The 19,171-nt window shown below is 39.4% G+C and overlaps 1 protein-coding gene across 4 annotated transcripts in view; it reads right to left on the bottom strand.

The window, feature by feature from the left end:
- Positions 1–19,171, bottom strand: part of PIP5K1B (phosphatidylinositol-4-phosphate 5-kinase type 1 beta) — a 521,283-nt gene that overhangs the window by 368,771 nt on the left and 133,341 nt on the right. For all 4 annotated transcript variants that reach the window (XR_014057501.1, XM_081503676.1, XM_081503760.1 and 1 more), the window contains one exon: positions 7,525–7,629. The gene's annotated coding sequence lies outside the window, so the exon portion shown is untranslated. The remainder of the gene's footprint in view (positions 1–7,524; positions 7,630–19,171) is intronic.

The raw sequence follows: 19,171 nt of genomic DNA, 5'->3' as shown, positions 1-19,171 counted from the left end.
GAAGCCCAATCATTATGATTTTTTAAAAACTAATGATTGTGTAGAATTGCAAACATACAAACAAGTGTTAACAATGATATATTTTAAAAATTGTAATAAAGGGTCAAGCTTAATAAGATTCCTACATGCCTCCCTTGCTTTGGAGTCTCTTGCCATAAAAAAAAAAAAAATTACAGATACAGTATGCTGCTGCTGCTAAGCTACTTCAGTCGTGTCCGACTCTGTGCAACCCCATAGACGGCAGCCCACCAGGCTCCCCCTCCCTGGGATTCTCCAGGCAAGAACACTGGAGTGCATTGCCATTTCCTTCTCCAATGCATGAAAGTGAAAAGTGAAAGTGAAGTCGCTCAGTCGTGTCCGACTCTTAGCGACCCCATGGACTGTAGCCTACCAGGCTCCTCTGTCCATGGGATTTTCCAGGCAAGAGTACTAGAGTGGGGTGCCATTGCCTTCTCCACAGATTCAGTATACCCACCCTCAATTCTATTCCTTTTCTTCCTCCCTAGTGTCAAACAGTATCATACAGTAGCTGTTTATCAGTGTTCCACATGGTTTTATATATCCATGTATCCATCAATGGCATTAAATTCCAATGATTATTTTAAGTTTTATATAAAAGTTACCATACCACACATATCATTTTGTAACTTGTTGTTGTTCAGTATTATATTTATAAGATCTATCTTTAGTAATACATGTGATGGTCAGTTTTATTTGTCAACTTGACTGTAGTATCCAGTCATTCAATGAAATGCTAATCTAGGTATTATTGTGAATGTATTCTGTAGATGTGATTAAAGCCCTTGACCAGTTGACTTCAGGTGAGGGAGATCATCCTACGTAATTTGGATGAACAAGATTCAATCAGTTGAAAGGTATCAAGAGCAGAGCCGAGGCTTCTCTGAAGAAGAAAAAAGTATCCTGTGGACAGCAGCTTCACCTCCTGCTTGACAGTTCCAGATTGCCCTTCCTGATGGCCTACCCTGTGGATTTTGGACTTAAACTAGCCAAGTCTGCAATCATGTAAGCCAATTTCTTGCAGTAAATCTCTTACCATATATCTCCCATTGGTTTTCCGCTCTAGGTGAACCCTGACTGATGGTTTGTTTCTCTGGGTTGAACCCTGATACACACCTCTGATTCATTTTTTGGTGTTGCTTTCTTGTGGAAAACAGTCAATATTTTAGGCTTTGTGGGCTATGTAGTTTCTGTTGCAACTACTCGATGATGTCACTATAGCAGGAAAGCATTCATAGACAGTACATCAAGGACTGCGGGTGGCTGGGTTTCAATAAAGGTTTATTTACACAAAGAGTGTTGGGCTGGATTTGACTCATGAGCTGCATAGTCTGCTAACCCCTGCTATATTGTTTGACATTGTAGCAATAAACCACAGTTTGTCTGTTCACCTGTGATGGACATTTTTCTACATTTTCTGCTGTTACTATGAAATGCTGTACCTAACATTCTTGTATACATTATTTTCTTTGTGCACATGTTCAAGACTTTCTCAATCTAGGTGTAGAATTACTGGGTCATGGGGGTATGTGAGTCTTCAACCCAACTAGATAAATGCCAAATTGCCTGCCAAAGAAACTGTTCAGATTTATACTCCTATCAATAGGCCATGAGAAGTTTCATTTTTCTACATCTTCCACACTACTTGGAGTTGTAAAAACATATTTACAATCTGGTGGATGTAAAATTGTATTTCATTGTAGTTTTCATTTATATTTCTCTAATGAGTAATAGTGTGAAATACCTTTTCATGTGGTATCTTTTCATCTTTCTCTCCATATATTCTCTTTGGCAAAGTGTTGGTTCAAATCTTTTGCCCATTGAAAAAACTGGGGTTTGCAAATTTTCTTGTCAGTTGTATCTAAATAAACTCTCACCAGGTCTTTTTTAAAAAACTGGGTTTTGTTCTCTTATTATTGAGTTTTGTAAACTCTTTTATGTCATAGATACAAGTCCTTTATTGGATATATGATTTTCAAATATTTTCTCCCAGCCTGTGGCTTGTCTTCTCACACTCTGAAGTGTCTTTTACAGAGCACAAGTTTTAAATTTTGATGAAGTCAAGTTCATCAGTTTGTTTTTTATGGATCGTGTTTCAGGTTAACATATCTTTTGCTTAACCCAAGGTTAAAACCAAGGTTAAGCAAAGAAATCTTTGTTTAACCCAAGGTTACAAGGATTTTCCAATTTTATCTTCTATAAGTTTTATATTTTTAGGTTTTACAGTTAGGTCTATGGTGCATCTATAATGCATTTTAGGTAACTGTTATATACCGTACAGGATATGAGTTGAAGGTTGTTGTTGTTGTTGTTTTGCGCTTATGAATGTCCAGTTGTTCTAGCACTATTTTGTTGAAAAGACTATTTGGCATCTTTGTCAAAAATCTATGACCCACATATACATATGTGGGTCAATTTCTAGGCTCTCTGTTCTGTTTCATTGATCTATAGGTCTTTCCTTTTGTCAATACCACACTGTCTTGATTACTGGAAATTTATAGTAATTCTAGAAATCAGATGACATGCCTCTTCAAATTGGTTCCTCTTTTGCAAAGTTGTATTGACTAATCTAATTCCTTTGCCTCTCATATCAATTTTAGAATCAGTTTATTGATATCTACAAAAAATTCGGCTGAGATTTTGATTAGGATTATGTCAGATCTATAGGTTAATTTGGAGGAAAACTGACATTTTAACAATGAATATGCCTATCTGTCTTTAAAAAAAAATTTTTTTCAGAAAGAGACTCACAGACTTAAGAGAATGAATTTATGGTTGTGGGGATGGGAATGAGGGGAAAGGATAGTTAGGGAGTTTGGGATGATCATGTACACACTGTTATATTTAAAATGAATAATAACAAGGACCTACTGTACGTATAGCACATGGAACTCTGCTCAATGTTTGTGGCAGCATGTATGTATATGGCTGAGTCCCTTTGCTGTTCACCTGAAACTATCACAACATTTTTAATTGCCTATACCACAACATAAAATAAAAAGCAAAAAAAAAATTTATTGAAGTATAATTGATTTATAATGTTATGTTAATATCTGCTCTACAGCAAAGTGACTCAATTTTATACATATACACATTCTTTGTTATAATTTTTATTATTTATTTATGGCTGTGCTGGGCCTTCCTTGCTGCGTGGGCTTCTCTCTAGTTGCGGTGAGTGGGCCTGGGGATGCTCTCTAGTTGCAGTGCAGGAGTTCTCCCCGAGGGGCCTTCTCTTGTTGCAGAGCATGGGCTCTAGGGCGTGCGAGCTTCAGCATTTGCAGCCTGAGGGCTCAGTAGTTGCAATTCCCAGGCTTTAGAGCACAGGCTCAACGGTTGTGGCACACGGCCTTAGTTTCTCTGCGGCATGTGGGATTTTCCAGGACCAGGGATCAAACTCATGTCTCTTACCTTGGCAGGCAGATTCTTTGTCACTGATCCATCAGGGAAATTGTACACATTCTTTTCTATATTCTTTTCCATTATGGTTTATCCCAAGGCTATGTGTCTTTTAATATATATAATTCATTGTTTGTTTTATTAGTGTTTTCCACTTTTTACCATACAAATCCTACACATATTTTGTTAGATTTATACCGAAGTATTCTTTTTTGGAGGGCTTCCCAGGTGGCGCTAGTGGTAAAGAACCTGCCTGCCAATGCATGAGACCCTGTTTGGATCCGTGGGTCAGGAAGATCATCTGGAGGAAGGCATGGCAACCCACTCCAGTATTCTTGCCTGGAGAATCCCATGGACAGAGGAGCCTGGTGGTCTACAGTCAGTGAGGTCGCAAAGAGTCAGACATGATTGAAGTGACTGAGCATGCACACACATTCTTTTTTGGGGTGCAGTTTGTGCCTGCTCAGTCGCTTCAGTCATGTCCAACTCTTTGTGACCCCATTGACTCTAGCCTTCCAGGCTTCTCTGTCCATGGAATTCTTCAGGCAGGAATATTGGAGTGGTTAGCCATTTCCTTCTCCAGGGTATCTTCCTGACCCAAGGATCAGGCCCGCGTCTCCTGTACTATAGGCAGATTCTTTACTATCTGAGCCATGAGGGAAGCTTACTATATTCAATATCCTGGGATAAACCATAAAATAAAAGAATACAAAAAAGAATGTATATATGTGTACAACTGAGCCACTTTGCTGGATATCAGAAATTAACACATTGCAAATCAACTATACTTCAATTTAAAAATATTTTAAAACAGATGTGTTAAAGTTCAGCTCAGTGCTGTGTGATGACCTAGATGGGTGGATGGGGTGGGGGTGGGAGGGAGGGAATATATGTATACATACAGCTGATTGACTTTCAATGTATAGCAGAAACTATGCAATATTGTAAAGCAATTATACTCTGATTTAAAAAAAAAAGAAAAAGGGGAAATAAATATACTAAATTTTTAAAAAATAAAAAAGATTGCTTTTCAATTGCTAGTATACAGAAATAAAATTGATTTTTATATGTTGACCTCAAATCCTGCAACTCTGCTAAACCCATTACTTTTAGAAGTTTTTCCTTTGCCAGCTTATGTATTGGTTTGTGGGATTTTAAAATTGATTTTCAAGAATCCTTTACATACTCTGTATATTTATTCATTGGACAAATATTTACTGAGTGCCTGCTATGTGTTAGATACTATATTAGCACACTAATCTTGAGTCACCTTTGTTCATTACTAAATTCTTCAAGATGCAGTTATGCATCTCAGTTATATAAATACTTAACACAGTACCATCCATTAATTTACTTATTCAAAAACTGGATTGAGTGCCTACTGTAGGCCAGGTAATAGTTTAGCTACTGGAGATACAGCACAAAAACAAACAAGAAAAACAAACACACACACAAATGAAGAGCCCTGCTGTAATGGAGAAGAGAGACAATAAATAAACAAGTAAATAAATAAGCAAATTTCAGGTAGTGAAAATGCTTTGGAGAAAATAAGTCAAGGTTAATAGGATGGAGGGGCAGGCAAGAAGACAGAGAAAAAGGTGGCATTAAATACAGTGGTTGTAGAAGACCTCTCCCAAAGGACAACATTTAAGCCGAGACCTGAGTAGGAAGAACAAACTGAGGCAAGAACCCTCCAGGAAAAGACAACAGCATGTGCAAAGGCCCTGGGGTGAGAATCAGCTCAGCATGACTGAGGCACAGGAAGGGGTCCAGAGTGTCTGGAGTTTCATTAAGCAAGGGACAGTGTTACAGAAGAGACTAAAGGGGCCAACGGGGCTACAGGCAGGGAGAGGACATAATAAGAGAGACTTGATCCTCAGTCCTTGAAAAATAGCAGTGCCTGAGTCAAGTATATCTGACACAAAGGTAAGAAGAGCCCAGCCCTCGAGAGCCTATGATCTATGGTAGAGGCAAACACATGAACAGATGGGATAGAATGTGCAAAATACTGTAACTGAGGTAGATGTGTAGGAGGGTTGGAGGTGGGAGACAAAAAAGAGGCAAGAATGATCCTTTATTCATATTTTTTAAGATAGAATTTCTATAGCCTTCTATTTAAGCCCAAAAGTAGAAAAATTCCCTTCAAAATAATACACACACACACACATATATATGTGTGTGTGTATAAAATTTATGGTACTATCTTATTTTCACATTGTGATTAGTAGGTAGAGATCCCTTCTGTGTGCTCCATTTCCCCACCTGCAGAGCCTATATTCACTTGCTTCTTTGTCCCACCAATCTTCATGTTCCATGAAAGCAGCAGCTGAGCTTTATTGTCCAATGAAGCACAGCTATGGTGTAAGGGGAGAAGGTCAGATTCTAGTGGCCTGCCTTTTCTTAGGTTAGGGTTTTTTTTTTCCCTTTACTATCTCCCTACCCTAACCTGACTTTGGGGAATATGTCAAAGAATACAGAGGTCAAAATGATGGGCTGGCTTCTGTATGAATTCACTAGTACACCTTCGAACCACTGAGATATTTCCAGAATATTATAACTTACTCAATGGTTTTTATTGTAAAATATGTCAAACATCTAGAAAGTCTAAAATTGTACAGTTTGAGAAATAGTAAAGATCCATGTATGTACATCCTGGTTAAGAAACAGAACATTGCCCACTCTTGAGAGACCACTTGTACATCCCTCCTTAACCACATTCCTACCTCCCACCTCCAAGTACACATTTACCTTAATTTGGGTTAATCAGTCCCTTGCTGTTCTTTACAGCATTTCTACTTATGTGCACAATAGTCTGCCTTTTCTGAAGGTGGTACACCACAAGACCCCTAGTGGATGTCTGAGATCATGAAAAAAAAAAAAAAAAAAAGGGAAAGTTCTGGTCACTCAGTCATGTCTGACTCTTTGCAGCTCCATGGACTGTAGCCCATCAAGCTCTTCGATCCATGGGATTCTCCAGGCAAGAATACTAGAGTGGGTAGCCATTCCCTTCTCCAGGGGATTTTCCCAACCCAGGGATTGAACCCAGGTCTCCTGCATGAGAGGCAGCTTCCTTACTGTCTGAGTCACCAGGGGAGCTCACTTGAGAGCATGGATAGTACCGAACACTGTATGCACTATGTTTTTCCTATACATACATACATAAGTACCCATGACACAGTTTAATTTATAAATTGCCATGAGAGATTAACAATAAATAATGATAAAATAGAACAATTGTAACAATCTACTATAGTAAAAGTTATGTAACTGTGCTTTTTCTCTCTCAAAATACCTATTGTACAACTTTAATGCCTTTTCTATCTCAACTAAGCACTTTTGACACACTGCTCATAACTTTTGCAGTTTGAGTTGCAACAGCAAAACTAGCATGGATTTCATTTTCCTTCTTTACAGTTTCACTGATAGAAGATTCATTCCATAGATAGCAACCTCAGATACATTTTTTTCCTTTCTTCATTAAATTAAAAACTTTCACTTTTTTCACTCGAAGTACTTTACTATTTCTTTTTGGTGGATTCAAATTGTTCTCTGTGGCTCTCTGTGGCTCATGTGCTCAGTCAAGTCCAGCTCTTTGTGACCCCATAGACTGTAGCCCACCAGGCTCCTCTATCCATGGGATTTCCCAGCAAGAATACTGGAGTGGGTTGCCAAGATCCAGTGGATCTTCCCAACCCAGGGATTGAACTTGTGTCTTTTGCATCTCCTTCCTTGCAGGCAGATTCTTCACCATAAGTGTGACTTGCACACAAGCCTTGTGATATCACCAACAGTCATCTGAAAAACTAAAAGGCTACTGAATGACCAATTAGCAGGATACACAGGACAAACGGATGATTCACTACCTGGGCTGCGCCCAGTGTGATGGTGCAAGATTTCCTCATCCACGCAGAATGGGGCACAGTTCAAAACTTACGGGCTGTTTATTTCTGGAATTTTTCATTTAATGTTTTGACCAAGAGTAACTGAAAATATGAAAGCAAAACCATGGATAAGTGGTGACTACTGTATGCATCTAAACAAAATATATTTTAGTTTTAAAACACTAAGTAGCAAGCACATACCTAGCTATGTAAGGACAGGTGACCCTACCTCTGTTAGATGAAGACTCCCAGGAAAAGGTAAGCTGAAAATTCTCAGAGCCAGAGTCAGCCTTTAGGTTCCCTGGGAGTCAGTGGGCAAGGTCACATCTGAGTCCTGGGGAAAGAAGAAAAGGAAAAGGGTTAACACGGGTCTTGTAGTAAGTCAGGAAGAGAAAAACAAATATTTCATATTAACACATATAGGTGGAATCTAGAAAAATGGTACAGATGAACCCATTTGCAAGGCAGAAATAAAATCACACAGGTAGAGAACAAATATAAGGACACCAAGGGGGAAATGGCGTGGTGGTGGAATGAACTGAGAGATTGGGATCGACTTATGTACACTAATACACATAGAATAGATAACTAATGAGAACCTGCTGCAGAGCACAGGGAACTCTACTTAATGCTCTGTGGTGGCCTAACTGGGAAGGAAATCCAAAAAAGAAGGGATATATGTATACATATAGCTGATTTTCTTCACTGTACAGCAGAAACTAACACAACATTGTAAAGCAACTAACCCTCTCCCAAATAAAGAGGTCCGTAACTCACCCCTTCCCCACTAGAGAATGTCTTTGTCAGACCATTGCTATAATTTTGTCAATGTATTAAGCAGAAAGATTTGGGAGGGTCTACTTATAATGTGTTTTTAACAGGAATTATCTGCTCTGTTTAGACTGATCATTGCAAATAAACGTTGGATTTGTGGATTAAGAAGCATGACTGGCTGGAGAATGGGAAGGGCAGGGCATTTCCTGTGTAATTATTTCCTACCTGCATAAATATATAAAGTATAAATAAAGTATAACACAGCTTTCTTTGAGAGCAATTGCATACCTAGCTCAAAACTCATATATATTTCTGACACCAAAATATGTCCTAACATAGGTGAAAGGGACACTTTTGGAAACTGGTAGTTTTAGAGCCCTCCAGGAAAAGAATGTTCTGTGTTGTATCTGTTGCTTGCCTGTATCCTTTTAATCATTTGTAGTTTGTTGCTGTAAAATCTAGGATTTTTATCATTCCATTTGACAGATTGACATTTTGTGTGAACTTGTTACAGTCTCCATAGTAGGGGCATTTGGCGATACTGTAGAATTACCCAGATACTAGATGTCTACCAGAAATGTGGTAAAGAGTTGTCCTCTAATTTGTGTCTCTGAGTTCACCACACACTCCCTTAGCTCTCACAAACAAGGTAAACAACCATGAGATACCACTTCACACCCATTTGGATGGCTACTATAAAATACAAAACCAGAATATAGCAAAATAGCTAGTGCTGATAGGGATGTGGAAAAGTTGGAACCCTTTCTGCTTTGTCGGTGGAAATGTGAATTGGTATAGTCACTATGGAAAACAATATGCAGGATGCTCAGAAAACTAAAAATAGGACTGCTCTTTGATCCATCAACTCCAATTCTCAGTATGTAGCCAAAGGATATGAAATACCTATCTTAAAGAAATGCCAATCTTAAGCTTCTTTTCCTGGGAGTCTTCATCTAACAGAGGTAATATCACCCTGTCCTTATATAACTAGGTTGTGCTTGCTACCCAGTGTTTTAAAACTAAGACATATCTTGTTTAGACACATACAGTAGTCACAACTTACCCATGGTTTCATTTTCCATATTGTCAGTTATCCCTGGCAACCACAGTATGAAAACATTAAATGAAAAATTCTAGAAATAAACAATCTGTGTATTTTAAACTGCACCCCATTCTGAGTAGGTGAGGAAATCTCACGCCATCCTGCTGAGTCCAGCCCTGGTCATGAAAAATAGTTAGCTAAAATGGTACATTTGATGTTATGTCTATTTTACCACAATTTTTTTAAAAAAGAAAAAGGGCAAAGCAGACACATCTGTGGGGTTATGATAGATGTCTCTGCTGACCCAGGGAGCAGGGATGGAGCAGAGGCAGGCCAAGCGCAGAAAAGACTGGGCCAGTTTCACCCAGACATGTTGCATTTAGTTTAAGAGAGGACAGTGGCCACAAGCATCACGACAGTGACAGCTCTCTCTTCCTGCCACATTGTTCCATCTGAACCAGTAACCCTTTCCATCTGCTGCAGAGCTGGCACCCTGAAGGCTCTCTTTGCCACTTCCCTGAGGAATACTTTCACTATTTCATGTGTTGGATCTCCTGCTTTTTTGGTTGTTGTTGCTGTTCAGTCATTCAGTCATATCCGCTCTTTGTGACCCCATGGACTGTAGCATGCCAGGCTTCCCTGTTCTTCACCATCTCCCAGAGCTTGCTCAAACTCATGTATTTTTGAGTCGGTGATGGTATCTCACCTTTTCTGTATCTTTTTTCTAGGCGTATGCCCTCTTTTGGCAGGGCATGCCTCGGAGAGTTCTTTCTTGAGCTCATACATTCCAGAAAAAAGCTTTCTTCCTCCCTCATACACAAAGATAGCTTGGCTAAGTATGGAATTCTAGAGCAGCATCATTTGTCTTCAGAATTCTGAAGGAATGGCTCCATACCTTCCTGGTTCCGGTCTTGCTGTTAAGAAGGGACAACCAACAAGGACCCTACTGTATAGCACATGAAACTCTGCTCAGTGTTATGTGGCAGCTTGATGGGAGGGGAGGGGACTTTGAGGGAGAATGTATATTTATGGCTGAAACCCTTCACTGTTCACCTGAAACTATCACATTGTTAATCAGCTATAACCCTTTACAAAACAAAAAGTTAAAAAAAAAAAGTCCACACTTATTTTGATTGCTCTCTTCTGGGTGACCTATTTTCTCTCTCTCTGTATGTTTTTAAGATCTTATATTTGTCTCCAGTGTTTTTGGAAACATGATGTGCATTAGTGTGAATCTATTCTCATTCATTACACTGTGTATCCTTTGAATCTAGTGATTCCTCTTCTTCGGTTCTGGAAGTTTTTAGGGACCTGTTTTATCACTGATTTATCTCTTTTTTTTAATCTTCTTATTCACAAAGTCTTATCATGGACTTATCAAAGTCTTTCTGGACTGCTCCTCTATTTTCTTATCTTTTTACCTCTGTCATTTTGCTCCACTATCTGGGAGATTTTCTCAGCTTTATCTCCTAACTTCTCTTTTGCATTATTTTTATTTCTGCTGTTAAAAGCTCTTTTTCCAAAAGCACTTTCTGTTTTCTAAATTGTCCTTTATTACTGCTCTGACTTCAAGGATGCAGTATGTCTATCTCTCTCCAGATATTTATTACAGTTTATGGCGATGAAGTTGTTTTCTTCCTGAATAGCCTGTTTCTTCCTAGTTCTGTTTTTATTTGTTAATTATGATTACTGAAGGGATTTGTAAGCTGTCTGGGAATCTTGGTTGTCTGTTCATGACGGGGGAGCTAAAATGCTGATGGATTCTCTGAGGGCCTGGTTAGTGCTTATTAACTTTGAGCATCCCTTTAGGGTGATCTAAGTAAGTTTTGGGGGGACTTTGGTGCTAGTATCCTAGAGTCATTCTTCCTAAGCTGACCAGATCTCCCCAGCCCCATCCCCTGCTTCCTAGAAGAGGTTTCAAGTCCCCAGCCTAGAGGTAAGTGTCTAGACACCAATGTTCTGGGGGTCCCTGTGAAGTACTCAGTACACTTGCAGTCACTTATTTCCTCATTATCGACATGGTTCCCAATCTTACTTTAAAGAGAAAAGGAATTTGTTTACTGGATGAATTACAAATCTTTCTCCATGAAGAGACAGCACATACAGAAATCACCTTTATAGAGCTCAGGGAAGCTGAGACAGAGGAAGAAGGGTTAGGCTTACACTGTGTCTAGTGGACACCTCTCCTGAATCGTCTCTCTTCGGCTTCACTGGCAACCTTAAAAATCCAGCACTAGAGGTTTCTTATATGACTAAGCTCTTTTTAGAAACTGTAAGTGCATGTCTTATGCTTTTAAAACTTCATGCCCACTTATTTATTGTGAGCAGGTGAGGTGCACCAAATCTCTTTACTATTGATGTGTCTCAGATTAACAAAGTACGTGACTCACAGAAACTTATTTCCCCAATACTCATCAGGGATCCCTCCAATTTCCCAGAAGGAAATTCCCTCCACCTTCCCTCTAACTCTGGGCTCTGAAACATGGCTTTATGAGGAAGAATCTGAAAAATAACCAAACCTAATATGACTCTATGCAGAGAGTCACTAACCATGAAAATATCTTAGGTAACCAGAGGCTTCCAGCAACACCTTTGGCAAACAGGGTGAGGAATGAGGCTACCATGGGTTTGCTTCCTTGATTTCATTCAGGACTCAGTTGTTAGACCTCAACTTATTGCCTTGCAAGTATCACCCAGTCTTGAAAGATGAGAAGGTGGAGAAAGAAAGAAAAAGGGTTCCAGGCTGGAAAGAATTGTCAGAGAAATTGGAAGGTCTGAAGGATGAGGGTAGGTTTGTGAGCTCTGGTAGAGAGTGAGCAGTGGTTGGCAAGGGATAAGTGAGACAAGTCAACCTAGGAGATGACTAGAGGCAACAAGAGGAGGGAAGACGAAACCCAAATTGGGGTGACTTAGGAGATGAATGAGAGCCAAAGGCACCAAGCAAGGAGCCTGAGATGATGATAATAAAAACAGCAACTGAATAGTCAATGGTAATTTGTATGCCAGATGCTTCAATCCATTATCTCCAATCTTTATCCAACCTCCCAGCAAAGCATCATCACTCCCATAATACAGATGCAAAAGCAGAGGGTCCCAGGAATCCAGCGTGGCACAGTCTGCATGCTTCTAGAGTCCAGCTGCCTTTTATCACACCACACTGCCTCCCGATTCATGCCACATTACCCACTGATTCAGCCAGCCAGCCACCTACTACCTACAAACTGCTAAGCTGAATGCTGAAAACGGCAAAAAATATTTGTCACCAAGTGGCAGAGATCCCTACATTCTTTTAAAATCCATTTACTTTCTCAAAATCTTGTTTATAGGACAGCTAGCACCACTCCAGTTCTTTGATGTCTTTCCTGTGTGAGTTGACAGAGGCTCAGGAAAGCCTTCCTGACTTAAACATCAGCTTAGAAATGAGGTCAGAGAAGCTGTCTTTCAGACTGATGGAATCTGCCACCCAAACCAGTCAAGAGTAGGAGTAATATCCCTCCAAAGTAAGGTAAGAAGTGTTCCAGGGATCCAAAGGAGTGCTTAGTGCCCTTAGCTGCTATTTAGATTCATAACCAACTGTCGCCAATGGGGGACATGCCAAAAAAGCATCTTGCCCCTCATAATAGCAGCCATGTGATTACAGCCTATTATGCACTGAAGGATATGGACAGGGACAACAATTCAGCAAGTTCCTGGGTCAAACTTCAAAAACATGAAGAATTTCAACTTCTTAGTCACGTCACTGACTCCACGGACATGAATTTGAGCAAACTCGGGGAGATAGTGAAGGAGATGGTGGTGTGCTGCAATCCATGGGGCTGCAAACAGTCAGACATGACTTAGTGACTGAACAATAACAAGTCCCACCCCTTCCTTTCCCAATGCATTCAGGGAAACATCTAGGTATTTATCATGATGTTTCCTGAACCTCTAGATGTTTCCTGAAGCTCTCATCTACCAATCCTGTTTACTAAGCTCCAGCTACACTGGACTCTTTCTTGAATTCCCAAGTAGGTTTGCAGGTGCTATTACTGCTTCTTGGAAAGCTTTCCCCCAACTATTTCCTGGGTTGCTCCTTTTTTTTTCTTTTTATGGCTACCATGAGCATCTTTTTTTTTTTAATTGAAGTATAGTTGATTTACAACACTGTGTTAGTTTCAGGTGTACAGCAAAATGATTTGGTTATATATATGTGTGTGTGTGTGTGTGTGTGTGTGTGTATACACACACACATTTTCAATTATTTTCGACTATAGGTTATTACAAAATATTGACTATAGTTTTCTGTACTATATAGTAAATCCTTGTGGTTTATTTTATATATGGTAGTGTGTATATGTTAATCCCATGCTCCTAATCTATCCCTCCCCCCTCCTCCCCTTTGGTAAGCATAAGTTTTCTATGTCTGTGAGTCTATTTTTTTTTTGTAAATAAGTTTATTTGTATCATTTTTTTTAGGTCCCACATATAAGTGATATCATATATTTGTCTTTCTCTGTCTGACTTCATTTAGTATGGTAATCTCTTGGTTCATCCATGTTGGTGCAAATTGTATTATTTCCTTCTTTTTTATGGCTGGATAATATTCCATTCTGTATATGTACTACATCTTCTTTATCCATTCTTTGGTCAACAGGCACTTAGGTTGCTTCCATGTCTTGGCTATCATAAATAGTGTTGCAATGAACATTGCATGTATCTATTTGAATTAGAGTTTTTGTCTTTTTTCTGGATATATGCCCAGGAATGGGATTGCTGGGTCATATGGTTGTTTTAGTCCTAGTTTTTAAAAGACTCTCCATACTGTTCTCCATAGTGGCTATACCAATTTACATTCCCACAAACAGTATAAGAGTGTTCCCTTTTCTCTACATCCTTTCCAGTCTTTATTGTTCGTAGACTTTTTGGATGACCATTCTGACCAGTGTGAAGTGGTACTTCATTGTAGTTTTGACTTGCATTTCTCCAATAATGAGTCATGTGGAGCATCTTCTCATGAGCCTTTTGGCCATATGTATGTTTTCTGTGGAGAAATATCTATTTAGATCTTCTGCCTATTTTTTGATTGGGTTGGTTTTCTTGGATATTGAGTTATATGAATTATTTGCATATTTTGGAAATTAAGTCCTTATCGGTCACATTGTTGCAAATATTTTCTCCCCAGGTTTGCTCCTTCTTATCTCTAAGCTCAGTTTGAAAGCCACCTCGTAAGTGAGACTCTAGCTCAATCATCCTAACTAAAGTAGGTTCTTCCTGTAATCCTCCTGCTCAGCTCCTGCTTTCTACCACAGTATTTATTACAAATTAAAGCAACTTTTGTTTTTCTGTTACTTTTTGAGTTGATGTCCTTGCACTTGTGTGAGCTCTGTGAAGGGATGGGGGTATCTGCCTTGAATGCCATTGTGTGCCCTGCACTCTGCATAGTGGCTGACAAAAATAGAAATTCAGTATATATGTGAGCAAATGAAGTCAAATTACACACACAGTACCACCCTGCACATTCCAACACAGAACTGACATTTTCTGAAGCCTTAAAATTCTAGGTAGATGCATTTCTATATAGAGGAATTTTAACTCTGCCTTCTAGACCAATAGACCTTCTAGGTTAATTTCTAATTATGAGAATTAGAATTATTATCCTATGGGATAATGTTTACTGATTTCCTCATGAATAAGTGTCACCTACTGATATGTCTATATTTTTCATGAATGACAGATAAGGTTTTGATTCAAATGAATCACAGTGGGGAATTTGTCCTGAAATTCTAAACTGCTAAACAGGCAGACCAAAATATCACATGGCTCTTTTCCCATCACTTGTCAAAGTATTAATCCTTGTAGGTGTTTTAACTTTTGGTTTAACAAACAGTGAATGTTCATTTAAAGCTGACTTACTGATAGCCTGCTTCCTGAAATGGAAAATTAAAGTATTTCAGCTATGATATCATAGTTTTGCTTTCATTCTGGGATACAAACTATCCATGCAAATTAGCACAAATCTGCAGCTTCAAAGAATTGAGGCTGGACTCAACAAAATGGAATTTACTAAACTAATTTTATAAAAATTTGGAATTTGGAGCCACTGCCCCAGTACAATGTATTATCAGGCACTCACTGTTTTGTGCCATTGCTAAGCAACAGGTGACCTTGTCATTTCTTTAGTTGGTTCTGCCGTGATCCTCTTCATATTCCTTTGTTTTGTCTTGCTTTGTCTCCTTTTCCGGGACCTATTCCTCCCCCAACAGGTTTGATGTTGGTGTCTTCTAGAGCTCTGCCCTCAACTTGCTTCTCCATCTCTACTTTCTCCATAAGCCCTCTAGCTGCACAATTTCATAGCTTCAGTCCCCAACTGGCTGCTTATAGGACCCAGCCCAATTCTCCATCTTTAGCCTGGGAATCTCCCCTTAAGCCAAAGATCTGTTTTCCCACCAGCCTAGTCAATAAATTCTCCCGAATTTTCTACAATCAACTTAGACTTGACATTTATAAGATCAAACTCACTAACAATCCTTAACCTTCAAAGAAATTCCTGCTCCCCTTCCTATGAAAGATACCATTACTCACCAGTTGCTCAAACCTGAAACCGGGGGATCACCCTCCACCTATCCGTCTTCTTTACCCCCACATCTTATCACACTCCAAATACTTTAAATTTTCCTTGTGAGATGTTTCTTAGACTTACCTCCACTAGTTTATGTTCTCTTCTTTGGTTCAGTCTCAGATAATAAAAAGAGCAAATACTTTTTAAACTTAAGATGAGCGCTGTTCTAAACATTTGTGTAAGTTTCTACTTAATCCTGCCCAACTATCTTATCAGTCATTATTTTTACAACTCCATTGGATGAGAATGAGGCACAGAGAAGTTGAGTAACTTGCTGAAGCTAGTAATGAACAGAACTGAGGTTTGAATGCAGGAATCCATGTTAACTATCGGATATGCGGCCTCCTTGGGGCTTCGTTGGAGAAGGAAATGGCAACCTACTCCAGGTCTGTTGCCTGGAAAATCCCACGGACAGAGGACCCTGGTAGGCTAGTCCATGAGGTTGCAAAGAGTTGGATGCAACTGAACGACATAACTTTGGGGCTTCCTAGGTAGTGCAGTGGTAAAGAATCTGCCTGCAATGCAGGAGACACATGAGATGCGAGTTTGATCCCTGGGTCAGGAAGATCTCCTGGAGTAGGAAATGGCAACCCACTCCAGTATTATTGCCTGAAAAATCCCATGGATATAGAGGCCTGAGGGGTTATAGGCCATGGGGTTGCAAAGAGTCAGATACAACTGAGCAACTGGGCATGCAGCCTCCACAGTCTAACCTGGAATCCTACAACTATCTCCTAACTGTTCCTGCTGCTTCTTCTGTCTCCTTCTAAAGACCTTTCACATAGCCACCCAAAGGATTCCTCAATAATGCAAATTGGATTACACTTGCTTCACCCATTCAGTCCTCATCTTCTCTAAGGCAAAGTCCAAACTTCTTGGCATGACCTGCTTTGCCCTTCATGATGCTGTCTGGGTGAGCTCTCTGAGCCCCACCCCTGTAGCTCATAGACATAATCTAGGGGCTGACCTTTCATTCTGTAATGTACTTATACAGCCACACCCAATCCCTTTATCATCCTGGTAAACATCAATCCAGCCTTCAAGATTCAAATATCACCCTTTCCTTATTTCCTTTTCTAAAAAATAAAGTGATCTTTTCTTTTACTTCCCTTCCTACCTGTATCATTTTAATAGAAATTATCTCATTGCAATATCACTATTTGCTAGTAACCTTTGTCTGTAACCTGGACTGTGAGATTATTGAGGGAGGGACAATGTTACAGACTAGTTTACATGCCAGACATTATTTGGTGTCTATACAGTTTCTAACACATAGTAGGAGTTCATCAAACACTTAGCTATGGTTTAAGGGGTAAGAAACTTGGATCTGAGAATATGAGCTTAAACATTAGAGTAGAATCTACCCAAAGAATTTTATATACATAATTCCTAGAAATTTCTAATCACCCATCTAACACTTGATTCTCTTCTACCAAATTCGCTCATTCAATACACATTTCTTGAGTGTCTATTAAGAGTCAGTACCATGCTAAGATGAGGCCACACAAAGAAGAACAAAGCACAGAGTCTATTTATGAGAAGAGCAAATCTTTTCAAGGGCATAGTCTAAGTCAAAAAGGAACAGGCAGTATCCATACAGTATGTAAGGAGACACGGTGGGCTGTAAGAGCACAAAGAAGAGGTATCAAACCAGTGTGGTGGGATGACCAGAGTGGCGGCAAGACCTTCAAGTGAAGGGCAGGACACTAAAATTCTACAGGACAAGGACAGCACTGACTTTTCTGAGTTCTGATGTAACTCAATTTTGCCAAATAGGGTAAGCAAGAGACAGAAGAAGGGCTCTGTATGTCACACTAAGGACCTTTGGCTTTATCCTGAAAGTTACAGGGAGTTGTGAAAGGTTACCAGGCAGTAATATAACTGATATGTGTATTTAGAAAAATTACCCTGGCAGTTGGAAGCAGAGGAACAAAAAGCTGTCCAGTAATCTGGGTAAGAGAGAGTGAGATTCAGGCTGGACATCTCTGCAGTGGAGAATGGGCAGTAGGCAAATGTGAAATAAATTAGTGACGTAGAATCAATACAAACTGTGACTGAACATGGAGAGTGAGAAAAATGAGAGGAAGGAGTCAAGTCTGGCTCCCACACCAGTGGGATGACAGAGTTGTGCATGGAGCTATGGCGAATGAGAAGAGGTCCACATTGGTTGGGGGAGAAAGTGAGTTCTGGTTTGCGAATTATACAGAGCTAGTATTACATCTAAGTGGAGAATCTAAACAAATTCAGGGAGGAAAAAGAGTTCTGAGTTAGAGATAAAGCATGAAAAACCATCAACATGTAAATGTTAAAGAAGGGGGAGATAAAAAGAGCAAACTAGTGGTGGTTGTTGTTCAGTTGCTAAGTTGTATAGGACTTTGTGATGCCATGGACTGGTAGCCCACCAGGTTCCTCTGTCTGTGGGATTTCCCAGGCAAGAGTACTGGAATGGGTTGCCAATAAGTGACAAGAATATATTGTATAGCACAGAGAAATATATCCATTATTGTATAATAAGTTTAAATGGAGTATGATCTTTAAAAATATTGAACCTCTATGTTGTACTCTTGAAACAAACATTGTAAATCAACTATACTTCAATAAAAATAAACAAATAAAGGATAGGGGAAGGACTAAGGATGAATTCCTGAAGAATATTCATGCAAGGCATCAGAGGAAATGCTAGTGAAGTGACCAGCTAATGCTCAGATGTCTATATTCACAGAAGTCACTAATTCACAATGCTGCTAGATACATAGATACTGGTACTTGGGGGGCAGGGGGAGATATGTTAAGGCAGGTTTACTGCACACAATCAGTCTGCTCACCACTAAACCCATGGCTTCTCAATGGTCAGAAGCAATCTTTACCAAGGCTATAGCTCTAATGAATGGAGGACATGATTTTTTTTTTTTAATCTCTGACATAAAGTCAGGGAGATTAACTGTAGTTGAGGGATAGTATGAACACAGCTATGGAAGTAATCATTATCCCTTACAGCAAACTCTTTTTGACTATTTCCCTAACTTGCTAAGTATTTATATATTTGATTTCATCTAACCTCCAGGATATATATTTTCAGATTTTCACTTTTTGAGGAACACTGCTGTATCCTATGAAACATTAATAGTACACAAGTCCTAGCATTTCAATTGTGTTGAAGTTTTATTATGTTTTCTAAAAGAGCAAGGGAGAGCATGCAAGCAAGAACACTGAAGCCTTTCTTAAAGACTTATCTTGCAGCCTTCTGCAGTAATTCTTTGGTTCTCATGGCTAGGAGTGTTTATCTATGCATTTATGTAATATGCAGTCCCATAGTATCCAAGCACCTGAAAAATCTAATTAGCCTGGCCTTGATTGACTGCGTGCAGGATAATGCTGTCATCCTCACTCTGTTCTTCATCTCCCAGAGCGTGCTTACTGATACGAAAATGAAGACACAGTAAGAGTTTCCATGAGAAGCTG

Source organism: Giraffa tippelskirchi, chromosome 1, assembly GCF_054371585.1.
Source record: "Giraffa tippelskirchi isolate mGirTip1 chromosome 1, T2T-mGirTip1v1.2.pri, whole genome shotgun sequence".
Classification (NCBI taxonomy): Eukaryota; Metazoa; Chordata; class Mammalia; order Artiodactyla; family Giraffidae; genus Giraffa; species Giraffa tippelskirchi.
The sequence above is the reverse complement of the archived record's forward strand: the minus strand, read 5'-3'. Positions and strand labels throughout refer to the sequence as shown.